The 14,891-nt window shown below is 34.9% G+C and overlaps 1 long non-coding RNA gene across 2 annotated transcripts in view; it reads left to right on the forward strand.

Annotated features, from left to right (window-relative positions):
* The window catches only part of LOC115939046 (uncharacterized), a 312,345-nt gene extending 308,831 nt beyond the window's left edge, over nucleotides 1–3,514 (forward strand). For both annotated transcript variants that reach the window (XR_014144346.1, XR_014144347.1), the window contains exons 5-6: nucleotides 2,721–2,922; nucleotides 3,083–3,514. This is a non-coding gene — a long non-coding RNA (uncharacterized LOC115939046). The remainder of the gene's footprint in view (nucleotides 1–2,720; nucleotides 2,923–3,082) is intronic.
* The last annotated feature ends 11,377 nt before the right edge of the window (nucleotides 3,515–14,891 follow it).

Consider the following 14,891-nt stretch of genomic DNA (forward strand, 5'->3'; position numbering starts at 1 on the left):
CCCCCCCCCCCACTCCAACAACACTCAGTTTGTTTCCTGCAATTAAGAATTCCTCATATCAATGAGATCATATGATACATGTCTTTCTCTGTTTGACTTATTTCACTCAACATAATACCCTCTAGTTCCCAAAGATTTTTAAAGTAACTTTAGGGCAGGTAATCAGTAAAAGGGGAGCATCTTGGTCTATAACACTTCTTCATTGCAGTGGCCAGCTACACATTATTGTAGTGCTTGGAAGGTGTATATTGGTCCCCGGGGGGTGGGGAGGAGGAGGTAATGCAAGAGGATTTGATTCTGAGTCTTTCTAGGAAACAGTGCATGATCTACAGATATACAAAGAATGGTTTAGTTATGAGGGCTAGAGGTGCTTGCTAAAACTTAGAAGACTACTAAGTTGGCTGGAAGGGCCAAGGCAGCAGCTTCAATATTGACAAAAATAATTTGTTTTTATGGTTAACTATTGTATTAACTGAACTTCCAGGTTCTGTAAAGGATATATGCAGTGTGACTTTTATTTAAAATTATAAAGTAAATTAGGAAAACAAACTGATTCCCTTTGCTTATAATTTTCACAATGGTGTTGTTTGTCCCCAAGGCTAGAAGTGCACTCACATATTAAGGAAGGGAAATATTCCCTTTTATTTATTTATTTTTTTCACCATACATTACATCATTAGTTTTTGATGTAGTGTTCCATGATTCATTGTTTGTGTATAACACCCAGTGCTCCATGCAGTATGTGCAATTTTCTTATGTTCAACAAAACTTACATATTTTCACACAATAGAAACTTAAGTCATCATCTTTTACCCCAGTATGTGTTTAATACCCATCACCAGGCTAACCCATCCCCCCACGCCCCTCCCCTCTAGAACCCTCAGTTTGTTTCTCAGAGTCCATCGTCTCTCATGGTTTGTCTCCTCCTCTGATTTTCCCCCTTCATTCTTCCCTTCCTGCTATCTTCTTCTTCTTCTTCTTTTTTTTTTAACATATAATGTATTATTTGTTTCAGAGGTACAGGTCTGTGATTCAACAGTCTTACACAATTCACAGCGCTCACCATAGCACATACCCTCCCCCAATGTCTATCACCCAGCCACCCCATCCCTCCCACCCCCCACCACTCCAGCAACCCTCAGTTTGTTTCCTGAGATTAAGAATTCCCTTTTAAAAAGCAAGTTTAAAGGTAAGTACATGCTACTTTAAGTGCTCAGGAATTTTATGCATTTGCTAATGATTGTAAAGAGATGTGCAATAGATCATTTCCAGGGTTGAAGGTTTGCCCTTTTACATTGATGAAAAGTTACAGAGGCATCATACTAATGTCACAAGTAATGGAAATCATTTCTAAGCTTGGGGAGGTCAAATGTGGTTTGTAGTAAGTAAACTGCATTTGCTGAATCAAGCTTTTCAATCTAATTAGTTTAAAGGCTCTGTGTATACCTTATGACTTTTGGAACAGTTATCCATTTGAAAAGATTTTTGCCCCCTAGACCTCTGTGAACTCTTTTCAGTATATGACAAATTTAATATATAAAAATCTTTCCAGACTCACTTTTTTTTTTTAATTAAAGTTTTGGTCAAAAGATAGTACTTAGATTGGGAAGACTATAGATAACCTGAGAAAGCAGCCTGAATTTTGAAGATACCAATATGTTTTAAAATTTATTATCTAATGAGCAAAATAAAGATAAGATCATGGATCAGGCAACAGTAAATAGGTATAAAAATCTTTGTTTCCAGGCTCTATGAGCTTTGGAATTTCTGTTCTGCCAAATCAAATTGACCAAAGTTAAACTGCCAAGAACAAATAACATAGATAAGCCATCAGAGATGTCATTTACCTTTTTTTCTCCCAGAATATAAACTTATCTCAAAACTTTGAACCAAGGCACATAAAGAGTTATCCTAGAAGGACCATGAAGTTACAATTTTATACTGGGCAGAATTATATGAAAATTCTTTGAGCTTGCAAGTTTGAGTATTTCAGGAAAACTGCTTAGAACTCTTGACAATGCTCAAAATACAGAGATTTGTGGTAGAAAATCCCGGTATTTGCCATAGTGTCATCAGGTGTCCACATAAAGAAAGTATATCATTATGTTTCCTTGAAAGTGTGTGTATGTGCTCCACATGTGTGACTTACTTTTCTACCAGAGAAAGGAACCCAAACATCAGCTCTTGTTATTAGTTAGCACTCCCTACATGCATCCTTCCAAAACTTTTCTTCTTGCCATATCTGCTATCTTGGTGGATGATTCTGCCAACCATAATGTAACCCAATTAGAAAGTCTGAATTATTTATTTTTTCTCAAAGACAACTAAATAAAACTCAGCAACTGGAAGGTCTTCACCTTTTGGCTATAATGGAGCAATTTCAAATAGACTAATCCTCCTGAAAACAATATTTTTGAAATCTGGACAAAATATAAAATCAACTGATGAAACATCAGAGAACAACCAATGCAGTAGAACTAAGGAGCTAAGGTTCCAAGATAAGGGATAGAACTTTGAGGTAAGGCTCATATTTGCCTCCATTTTGCTCCTGAAACATATGCTTATTTCTGCTGCAGACAAAATAAGCTAAAAGTCATAAATTCTGAAACTTGCCACAGTTTAACTGTACAAAGCAGCCAGAATTCAAAGTGTCAGTAACCCAGAGAGAGAGAAATTGGAGAAAAGTAAACCTGACACTTCTCTCACAATTTTTCTTCAAGGCCAACTTCTCAGTGCTTGTGCAAGGACAAGACTCAAAGAAGCAAGAAGAAAGCAGTTGCTGAGAAGCTAAAGAATTAAGCAGAGACTTCAGTGGTCATGAGATGTTGAAGAGACAAAGGTTCCATGTTAACAAATGGAGCAAGTCCTCTAGATTCTCAGTTATCTCTCTGAATACCTCTGGAGACATCCTATGCAGCTATGGTAAGTCATTGCAACCAAGGAAGGACAGAGTTCCCTGCTTATTAGCAATATGGAAATATGGTAGTTACTGTCTATTCTCAAACCAACGATTTCAATTTCCATTAACTCTGCAGACTTCTAAAAACCTTCTAATTCTGTTCTCCATCTTTTTAAAACTCAGCCATAATTTTGTTCTTCCTATTGTGGAATCAGAAGAGCCAATGAAAAATTGGATGTTGGGCCAAAGACCCTCAGGCAAATCTGGGTAATTTTTTATTCTTTATTTAACCAAGATGGGGTTATAAAGTGGCAAAACTACTATTTGCATTTTGGGAGGAGAATCTGGCAACTTTGTTCTCTGTGGTGGAAAAAAACAAATACATTATCACCTACAACAGAGCGTACTTGGAAGATAAGTCTCTCTGATAACACATAGCTTCTATAGACAATATTATGAAGGCTGTGGAGAATTCAGGAATTGCAGCTGGAGTGGTATCATTGATAATTCTGAATGGACTAAAGAAAAGCATTGATAAGCTCAAATTCCTATATTTGTGCAGTACACACAGACTGAAAATCAGGTTCTTTTACGGATTATGCTTAAGGAGTCTTTGTTATCTTTGAGTCACAGTACAAAGATGCTGGAAATCCAAAGTTAATGTTGGGGGGAAAAGGATGAGTTTATTTTCAGTTTTATGAAGGATAATTTTACTTTGTCAACTTGGAGCACTTTTGAAAGAATGAGATATAAATGTGAATTCTGGGCAGCAAAGAGGAGAGTATAGTGAATCTTTGTAATTTCTGATTTCTCTGCATTTCTATTTCCTTTGTAATATCACCTTAATTTTCTGTTTGGGGATATTACCCACCCCCCAATAGTGTATAGTTTTGGTGGAAAGGTACTTCATATATGATGTATGGGAAGATGAAGGAGACAGATCCTCCCTCTGCTACTCTATTACTGCCGTGGGGGAGGCTGCAAGACCTACATTTGGCCAGTCAGAATCTCTATTCTCAGACTTTAGCCTTGGAGTGAGTGGAGTGAGTGAATGGATGAAGGGAATCATTGGAGGTCATGTACTGAACTATGGTAGGGGAGAATGGTGTCCTCAGTGGACCATTCTGCAAATGTCCAGATTCTGTCTTTCTGACGTCTCAAACCTCATGCTGTCATTTTTTTTTGTTTGTTTCTGCTTCCATTATTGGTGGTCCTTCAGCTCCAGTTAAATCAGAGAGGATCCAAATGTCTTTTATTAAATTTTTTTTTACTTAATTAGGCAGAAGTAACTGAAGTAATACTGCTTGTTCTTGTATCCAAGAACTCTAATTGATGCTAATTGATGATATATTTCATGGGAAATGAAGGAAAATCATGTGAAATAATTCACATAAAGTCTTAACATAATACCTGATATATAAAAAGTATTGATTAAATGTGTGTTATCAATTTTTATAATCAATAGAATAAGAAAATAACAATTGGAATTTTCTTATGTTCAACAAAACTTACATATTTTCACACAATAGAAACTTAAGTCATCATCTTTTACCCCAGTTAGAGTTCCAAGGTGTATGTACTTAGTTCAAGAAGTCTGACTTGATTAAGTCCTTCAGTGCCTTATCCACTGTCCAATAAACTCTTTAAAAATTGTCACTGGACCAGAAGGATATGGGTCTAAAAGTTTGTAGGACTGTGAGAGACTATAATCTATCCTTAAGTAACTAACAACTGCATATCCTGATGGAACCATTCTCAGTCAGCCACTCTGCTGAGAATAACATTTGTCTCCATCATTCTAGGCTAAAGCTAAAAGGCAAATATGGTGGATTAACTTGCTTTTTTGTAAACCACATGAACTCTGAGTCAGTTAGAAACCCTTTGAAGATAGTTTGGGTTCCTCTTTTGCTCATGAATGCATTTTCTCTTTAGATATGTCTTCACATGCCAGAAACAAGGTTGAGAAGTTCTGACTGATTATTTCCCACTGTCCTTAGAAGAGAGGGACTTTCCAACACAATATCTAGTTTAGTCTATTATAGAAAATACTGTGCCCATTTTGATTAAATGTTATTTTACAATTTTTAAATAGTATTTCCAATGCATGTTTTATTTTCCATGAATGAGATTATAATTTTCTAAAAGGGGGGGAATATCATTGTGTTGTTAGATGACAACTAACTATTTTTCTATCTTCCAAAGAATTTATAGTTTTACAACTAAAGCCAAAGTTCTCAATGTCTTTTCTGGGCCCAGCCAAGTCTTTATCTTTCTGCTAAAAGAGCGTAATCATACGACTGCTGAGTAGAATATAGGTATAGACAAAAAAATGGGCTTAGGAAATACATCATAGTTTCTCAACTGAGCCATTTGGTATACTAATATGAGACATCTATATAAACCAATCCTTATAAGTAATAAGTACAAAATATAGTCATGTACTAATTGTTACTAAAAACAAAAGAAAGTAATCAGTTCTTCCTGGGAGGGGGTTTGAAGGAAAAACGTTTCCAGAGTTGAGGTCTCAGTTGCATCTTGATAATTAGTAAGTGATTGCTTAGACAAGGGCATTTCCAGTCTTTAAAAACTGCATTATTAAATGGTGTAAGGTCATAAAACTGAATAGATTGCTCAGAAATTGAACTAGCCAAGTGTGGCTAAAGTGATCAGAGTTTGATGTTGGGGCAGGGTGTGATGGGGATAAAGATGGTGAAATAAGTTGAGAGGACTCTGAAGGCATGGTAGAGAATTTAAGCTTGTTTTACAGGTGGAGTTGTATGCTGGAAGTAGAGCTGTTCTCATTGTATTCTAGAATTGCATAATGAGGCAGCCCTGCTTCAAAGATACTGAAAACCTACTCAAGAGGATTAAAACAGGAATGACACAATCCAGTTTGTATCTTAGAAAGATGACTCTGGCAAGAAAATGGATAAGGGGGTTAAACAGTGCTGTCTAATAAAAATAGAATATAATCCACCTATATACTTAAATTTTTTAAGTAGAAATAAACAGATAAAGTTAATGTTTTATTTAACCCAATTTACCCCAAATGTTATGATTTTAATATGTAATCAATATAAACAGTATTAATGTGATATTTTATATTTTCCTTTCCATATTATGTCATCAAAATCTGGTGTGTGTATTTTACACGTATAACATATTTGAATTCAGACTAGCCATGAAATTTCAAGCGCTCAATAGTCACATGTGGTTAGTGGCTTCCATATTGGATAATGAAGGAAAATGATTAGACATGGAGATGAATGGATCAATTTTTTAATGGAAGAGATGGCTATGAGGATTAAAACTAGTGTGATAGCAATGAAAACGGTGAGAGGAAAACCCAGGGATATTTAGAAAATGGAATCAACAGAACATGGTAATGGATTGACTGTTGTAGGTGAAGGAGTAGAAAAAAATAAAACATCTGCAGTTTTACTTTGGATGACTGTTACAGAGGATTAGGTTTGGTAGAAAAGATGATGAGTTTGGATTCATGTATCAACTTGAAGACAATTTAGATATTCTCAAATAATATATGAATCACAGGAGCTAAGATTTTGGAGCTATTGATGTAAACGTTGACATTAATCCATATAAACAAATGAGGTCATTCATTAAAATAGAGAAGGAGAACTGGGATGGAACCCTCAGGAATACCAAAATATCTAATATTTAATGATATTCCATAAAGAGAAGAGCAAAAAATAGGGAGAGGGAAGTAATTATCTGAGATATAGGATAAGAAACTGAGAGAAAAGTACCTAAAGGAAGAGATTTTATAGAAGGAAATGGAGGATCAACAAGCATGAAAACTAAAAAGGGAAAATAAAGGTTGGTAATTATATCAATTGTTGTATTTTCAAAAATCACTTGCATACTTATGATTTCTACATTTGTATTTCCATAGAAAGTGAAAGAACTGGTATTACTGACTTTCTAGGGCATGTGCAGTGGTAAACTAATGCTCCAAATATCTTAACACATTTAATCTTCTCTACAAACTCAGGGAGGGCATTGTCAGTCACTTTAATGATGATGCTTATCACTAAGTCAAGTTACCTGGAAAGGTCACCCTACCATTAAATGGCAGAGCTGGGATGAAACCCAGTTCTGTTCTCAAAATCTTGTGTTTTTCCTCCTATATCATGTTGCATTTCCTCAATTCCTGCTGGGTCTTAGTCTCCCAGTTGCCCTTCTTTGCTACTAAAATCTTTTATATCTTGTTATCTGAAGAAATTCTGAGCAAGAGAAGCTGGGGGAAATAAGATTGCTGGAGAATGAAACCCTTAATATTGAGCAGAGCACCAAAGGTTAAGGAAAATACATCTCTCTAGAATCAAACATCACGGTTACTTTTTCTCTGCTCCTACATTTGGAATGCAGTATGCAAGGCTGCACTTTCTGGCTTCCTTGAGGTCACCATGGTCTGCTAGTGCTGTCCTCTTGAATAATGTATGTTTGGCACAGAAAATGACCTTATCTGCTGGTTAGCATCTTTTATATTGAAAAGTTTATAGCATTCAAGTCAAACTGAAGAGTTTTTTGTTAAACATTTACTTTTCATTTTTATTTACAAATGACATTTTAAATTCATGCATCATAATATGCAATTTTAATAGGAATTATGGAAATATCATCAGCACAAATCTATGTATCCTATGTATTGTTTGAATTTTTTTAATTGAAACAAGTAATTTAGTCTTAAATTTTTCAAAATGTGTGGGTAAATATTTAATGTGATGATAGATTTTGTTGTCCCTGCCCAAGAAAGATCAGGGCTCCTTGCCAGCTAAGGCCACATCTGGTGTAGGCTTCTGATATCAGGAAGTTAGAACATGTTTCAGTCATACTATTAATTTAATTTGAAGGTGGATCTTAAAGAGGATTTTGGGAAAAACAACCTGAACTATGTTAACAATCCTAACCAAACTTCTATTGTAAATTGCATAATTACAGATTTTATGGCTTTATGTTGCTGAAGAAAAGAAAGAGATAGTGGTATTCCACTTAAAACATGGAAAGATGCTGTATATTCCATCTCCAGACACCAAAGTCCAACCCCTCTTTTGTGCATATCCTTAAATGCCACACCTTCTTAAAACTGCCCCTTTTCTCTCCCATTAGATGTGATATTTTCCTATTCCTCTGAAGAATAAATAATGAGAAAATTTTGTAAAGTTCTGGCATTATTCATATTTAGCCTTTTATTGGAGGGATTGGTGTTCTTTTTCTTTCATGTGCTCTAATTGATTAAAGTTTTTGAAACTATAACCATTTTCTGTTTTTTTATGGGATGTGCTATGCACCTACCTTCTGACTCACACACTCAGTGGGTGCTTGATAAAAGCTTTTGTTTATTTCTGAAATAAAGGTGTAAACTAGTGTTGTCTTTTGGGAGAAGTGAAGCAAGATCAGTAATTACTGAGAACTATAGCTCTTCTTACATAATCTGTATCCCAATTTCTTCTCTGGTCCCAGTTCCTACAGTTTCCCCTCTTTTACTCGATTCTCATAGAATCAAACTACATTGTGTCTGAAAATGCTTGTATCTTTACCTTTGCTTGTGTTGTTTCTGCTTTCTTGATGTGTGGGTTTGTGGTGTATGTGTGTATGTACATACATGTGTATAAAGGTGGGGGAGAGATGATATTATGAAGCAAAAAAGTTATTTTTTATGTATTTTTTAAAGATTTTATTTATTTGACAGAGAGACACAGCGAGAGAGGGAACACAAGCAGGGGGAGTGGGAGAGGGAGAAGCAGGCTTCCCACTGAGCAAGGAGCCCTATGTGGGGCTCATCCCAGGACCCTGGGATCATGACCTGAGCCCAAGGCAGATGTATAACGACTGAGCCACCCAGGTGCCCCGCAAAAAAGTTATTTTTTATAAATAATAATAGCTAATAGTTACATAGTGCTGACTCTATTCCTGATGGTGTTCTAAGTGCTTTAAAATATGAACTTACTTGATTCTCCTAACAACCCTATGGCTTAGCTACTATTTTTATTTCTGGGTTTTTTTTTAGATAAAAAAAGCATGAGAGCAGGAGGTCAATTAATTTGCCCAAATCATACAACCTGAAGTGACAGTATGCAAGGTAGGATCTGCAACAGAGTCAGACCCTGGCAGAAGGCTTGTGCCCACTTAAACTATGCCACCTGCTACCATACTGGGATGTTTTGGCTAGGATGAACTCTCCTGGTCCCAGACAGACAAACCATCCTTTTATCCATACTCTCTTTTACAGAATTAATCATTTTCAAAAACAAGTTTTACTAATTTTTCACGAGAACTGATAAAATATCTTGACTTTCATTTCTTTTTTTTTTTTTTAAAGATTTTATTTATTTATTTGACAGAGAAAGACACAGCGAGAGAGGGAACACAAACGGGGAGTGGGAGAGGGAGAAGCAGACTCCCTGCCGAGCAGGGAGCCCGATGCGGGACTCGATCCCGGGACTCCAGGATCATGACCTGAGCCGAAGGCAGTCGCTTGACCAACTGAGCCACCCAGACGCCCTTGACTTTCATTTCTGATAGAAGAGTAGAATAAACAAATATGGCATTTATATATAAATGAAAACTGGTAAATGATCCTGCCATCCATATTTTCAAGCAATTTGTTACTGATGTATTACTTTTTAGAAAATTCTTTCTAAAATGACCAATGAAGGAATTTTACAGTTATAGTCTTAGAATTTATTGGTATCTTTGATATTTCAAAATGATTGATCTGTTTTTTAAAAAATGATTTATAATAAAGCACATGGGAATTTTTGTATTGTGGATTAAGAGCTAAACTATTTGGTTAATAATACTATAAAGGAGTCTTTAAAGCATTGGAAAATTCTTAGAAGAGTCAATCATTGAACAGTCAAATGAATATGAGAACTTTACAGGTGTCTAGTTTAATACATCTTATGGGAAGCCAAGCTGTTTTAGTAGAATAATAAATTTTATTTAACTGGTAGAGATAATCAGGTAAAATACTTTGAAATATTTTATTCTATCCATAAAAACTAATTTTGTCATTTTAGAGATGTCAGTGACAACACTTTTTTATCTTTTCAACAACCTTTGGAATGTTTTTCGTTTAAAACTAATTTCTGTTGGAACTTCACATTTTATTTTATTTTCTCTTAGAATTCTCAAAAATATCTCAGTCAAATGCAGTCTATGTTTCTCTTGACTTTGCAACTTTCTAGGATACTTAAATACATCTTTTTTTATCTGTAAAATGCCACTTAACATCCTGTCCTTTTATTTTTCTGTTTAATAACTATAATAACACATATAAATAGATTAATTTGTGTTTGGTGGTTGAGACATGCCTAGATCACTCCTCCACACCACCTGGTTTGCTAATTCAGCGTGTTCATTATATATAGATTTTGTTTTAATAACTTTCCTAGAAGCCACAATCTGTAGATAAGTATTTTTTTTTCTATTGAGAATAAGATGGGGATATAAAACTTCAGAAACACTAGTTCTACCTCAATTATTGTGATTATTTTCATGAGGTTAGTTTTCCTTAATTCTCTTGTTAGGCCTTCCTGTAATTAATTTTTTCACTGACCCTCAAGGGATATGTCTCTTTCTTACTAAAAACCTTTTAAATACCAATTTCCTCCAATTTTCTAATCAAAATGTTTATACTCCTTAATATAAAATGCATTACCCAGATCCCAATTCTCTCTAGCCACAGCTCCCATCAGTTTCCTCTGATACTTGATTCCTGAGCAGAACTGCACCACATTTTCTCTGAGAATTACTTGTTCTTTGACTTTGCAGGTGTTGTTTCCAGCTCCCAGAATACCTTGACTCGAGATCTCCTTGTCTTGTTAATCTCCTACTTATTCTTTAAAGTTAAGATCAAACGACACCTCTTCAAGAAATCCATTGCTAATTTCCTTGGATATAGTTGGCCATTCTGCTCTGTTAACAGCTATATCTTGTGTAAACTTCTATTTTAGAAATTGACACCTACTAAACAGTGAGCTCATTCAGTCAGGATCATATTTTATTCATTTTAGTCTTTGGGGATTAACAGAGTGTCTGGTGCACTTTCACTACTGTAATAGTAATATTTCCAATTTAATAGTGTTTACTATGGACCAGGAAAGACACTATACCTTTTAGATGATTGATTTCATTTAATATAGGATAGGATCCCTGTGAAGTGGGCATTACTCACCTGCAATTCACTGACAGCAAAAAAGTCAGAAAGGCGGAATGACTTATCCAGGGTCACATGACAGTGAACAGTGGAGCCATGATTTAAACCAGGATCATCTGACTCTTGAGAAAATCTCTCTCTTTACCCACGATGTAATAAGACATACCAAGAAACTTATGGGATATTGACTTAAATCTAGCATATCAAAAATTACTGAACTTATTGATAGGTATCAAGAATAAAGACTAAAGATTAAGTTAGTGGAAAAAAAACTGGGTTTTTTATTGTTGACATACAAATCTCTTAAAATGGATAATTATTTGGTATTCTAAGAAATGATTCGAATTTCCTATGTTATGATAGGAAGTAAATACTCCTGAGCTTAGTTCTCAAGGCAAAAAAAAAGGCTTTTAGAGTTTGACAGAATTGATTTGTACTTAACTTGGCAACTTAAGGCTTGCTAATTTACCTTGAATGCAACTTAGTGTCAAAGCCTGTTTCAAATGCTTACACGCACACTCTCCACCAAGCATCCAGAAGCCCAGTACCCACCATTCTAAATGTCCAGACAAACACTTTCACCCTGACTTTGTAATTAGACAAATTTTCTCAGTCCAAGGAAACTTTGGAGATCAGAAATGCATTATTTCCTTAAAGATTCTTTATTGTTTATCAGTCTTAATGTCTTGCCATCCTCGCCTTCTTGTAGTACTTATGGGAGTTGTAAATGGCAGTAATCCATACTAACCATTTCTTACAGCCTGAAATGTAGTTTCTACTACCACCCTCATTTTTACTGACAGTGATAGTAGGGTCCATTTTAAAAAAAATATTTGTACTAGGGCGCCTGGGTGGCTCAGTCTGTTAAGCGTCTGCCTTCGGCTCAGGTCATGATCCCAGAGACCTGGGATCAAGCCCTGCATCGGGCTCCCTGCTCAGCAGAGAGCTTGCTTCTCTCTCTCCCTCTGCTGCTCCTCCTGCTTGTGTACTCTCTCTCTCTGCCAAATAAATAAATAAAATCTTTAAAAAAATATTTGTACTGACTAATGAATAAGTGGGCAGAAGTCATTGTAACAGCCATAAGATTCTGCAGATTCTATAAATTTGTCCCAAACCAAGCATCTGTTGGAGCTGTCAAAGTGTGGGATTATTGATCTCTAAATGTCTTCATAATCATATCCATCAAATGGCTGAAATCTGTAGCAGGAGGTAAGACACTAATCTAAACAATCAGAAATTGGGACTCATAGTATTCCTGCTGTAATGAGCCTACTTTATTAAATATAATAAACATGTTTTTGTTTAAGTAATCATTGGTTGAGATTTTTATAGGTAAAACTGATAAGAGAAATATTAAGATTTTATTGCCTGTAGAGGACATATTATATAGGTATTAAGATGAATATTAATCTGATAACTGAGAGGTCAAAAAGAAACATAATATGAATATTTAACTTCCTTGAGACTTAGATTCATGAACTTTAAAATTAAGATGATAATACTTCCCTTTTAGAGGTATTACAAAGACTAAAGCAAATATATGCATACAGTGCTCCTTAGCACAGTACTTAGTACATTGTTGAAACTCAATAACATGTTAGTCTTCTTTCCTCTTAATATGAACAATCAACATTGGAATGAAAGATGTTAACACAGACTTTTTTTTTTTCTCCAGCTGTGGAAATTAGCTAAGAGCTTTAGCTGTGACTCTTAACAGGAAATTCTCTGTAAGCCTTGGACTCCAAAATCCTAGACTAAGCATAGGACCTCGGAAATAGTAGGAACTAAAAATAAAACCTTGAAATAAGTAGTCCCCTAGTGCATGCATTTTTTCTTCATTTATAATTTTGTGTTTGATAGTTATGAAAAACAGCTCTTCAAGAAATGACCAGGAGTATGAAGAGCATAGTGTAAACATTTCAGCTACATTACACATAAGGAACTTCTATCATATTTTGGGAAATACAACTGTTGCTTAAAGAGACAATTGGCATGTAACTATTCTTATTCTATTATTCACATGATGTTAAAACATGAAACAAAAATTTAAAGATAGAGAATAGATCATTGCTTGCCAGAAGTTAGGGATGGGAAAGCTGATGGGGTGGGTATGTCTACAAAGGAGTAACATGAAGGAGGCTTCTGGTGGTGGTACAGCTCAGTATCTTGATTTTGGTGATGTGAGGAAGCTGTGCATGTGATTAAAATTACATAGAGCTACACACACACAAACACATAAATGCATACACACACACATACATAGACAAATAAGTACATATATAACTGGAAGAACTCAGGCTCTGTGGAATCTGCCAATATCAATTTTCTGGTATTAATACTGTAATGACAACATGCAAACATAGGAGGGTGCTGGGGAAGGGATACATCGCGTTTACTTGTATATGTCTTTATAACTGCACATAGATCTTTAATTATTTTAAAATAAAAAGTTAAAATTATGATAATAGGTGGAATGGGCAGGGACTTACTGTTTTCCAGCATGCAATGAGCACCACATATGGATTATATTTTTTAATTTTTACATCAGTTCGAGTTAAATTATTCCCATTTCTCTTTTACAAGTAAGGAAAATGATATGTTGAACAGTTAAAAACTTACTCAGAAGGAGATAGCCAACTAAAAGAACCAACATAAGCAATACAGTTTTATCCCATGTTTTTTAATATTTGTGGCTAAATACAGAATTTCAGAGTAGACATCAAGCATTGCTTCTCATAAATCAGACATCCTGTCACTTAGATGATCAGTCTTCTCAATGACCAATTTGATATTCATTGACATTTAGTGGTCAATATAATGCTAAATCTCCACCACTGTTATTTACTAAAGGTGATTCCTCAGAGTTTATATGCCGAGGTTTGTGGTGAGATAAAGCTCTTTCCATAAAGTCATTAAATGATATTTACCATCAGAAAACATTTGTGAAGCTTTCTTTCAAATTAATTCCTGTCTGATCTGTTTTTATTACACATTAATGAAATGTTCTATTAAAATTTATAATGGGTATTAGAGCATGTTGGAATCAGTAGATGCAAAGCTTTGAAAATGTACTAAATATGGGAGAAAGGGAAATCCCAGTATGGAGATATGGTGAGCTCTTTAAATGCAAATTATGATATTTAATAAAAATGTGGCCAGCTAATTTGGCAATTTAAAAAAGAATGTATTGTGGTTAAGAACATTTAACATGAGATTTGCCTTCTTAACAGATTTTTAAATGTACAGTAGCTAAATTGTGGAAACAACTAAAATGTCCACTGAAAGACAAATTAATAAAAAATGTGGCATATACATACAATGTAATATTATTTAGCCTTAAAAGAGAGGGAAATCTTATAGTATGCAACATGGATGAAACTTGAGGACATTATGCTAAGTGAATAAGCCAGTCACAAAAGGATAGATTCTAGGCAATGTTAAGTGAGATGATTACTATTGGTTTATATAGGAAAATAATTCATTCCTGGATACTTACCCAAAACATAGAATGGAAGATTTTTAAGAAATAAAATTGGCACACAAAGGAGGAAAAAATGTCTCACTTTGTATATAACCTGAATGTGGAGCCAATGGCTAATTTAGCTGTGTGAGATTTTCACTAGTGTGGAGGGATATGTGTGGAGTAATAAACATGTTTGGCAATTAAGATTCAACATAAATTTTTATTCATTTTACCAAAAATCAATCAGCTTTTAAAATACTAAAGGATAGCTTGATGAGTGAGGAGAGCCAGATATGAAGGAGGCAGAATTCACTGTTAATTGTAGTCATTCCTATATTCCAAAGTTT

Source organism: Leptonychotes weddellii, chromosome 4 (genome assembly GCF_054177405.1).
Source record: "Leptonychotes weddellii isolate Sample4059 chromosome 4, ASM5417740v2, whole genome shotgun sequence".
In the NCBI taxonomy this organism is placed as follows: Eukaryota; Metazoa; Chordata; class Mammalia; order Carnivora; family Phocidae; genus Leptonychotes; species Leptonychotes weddellii.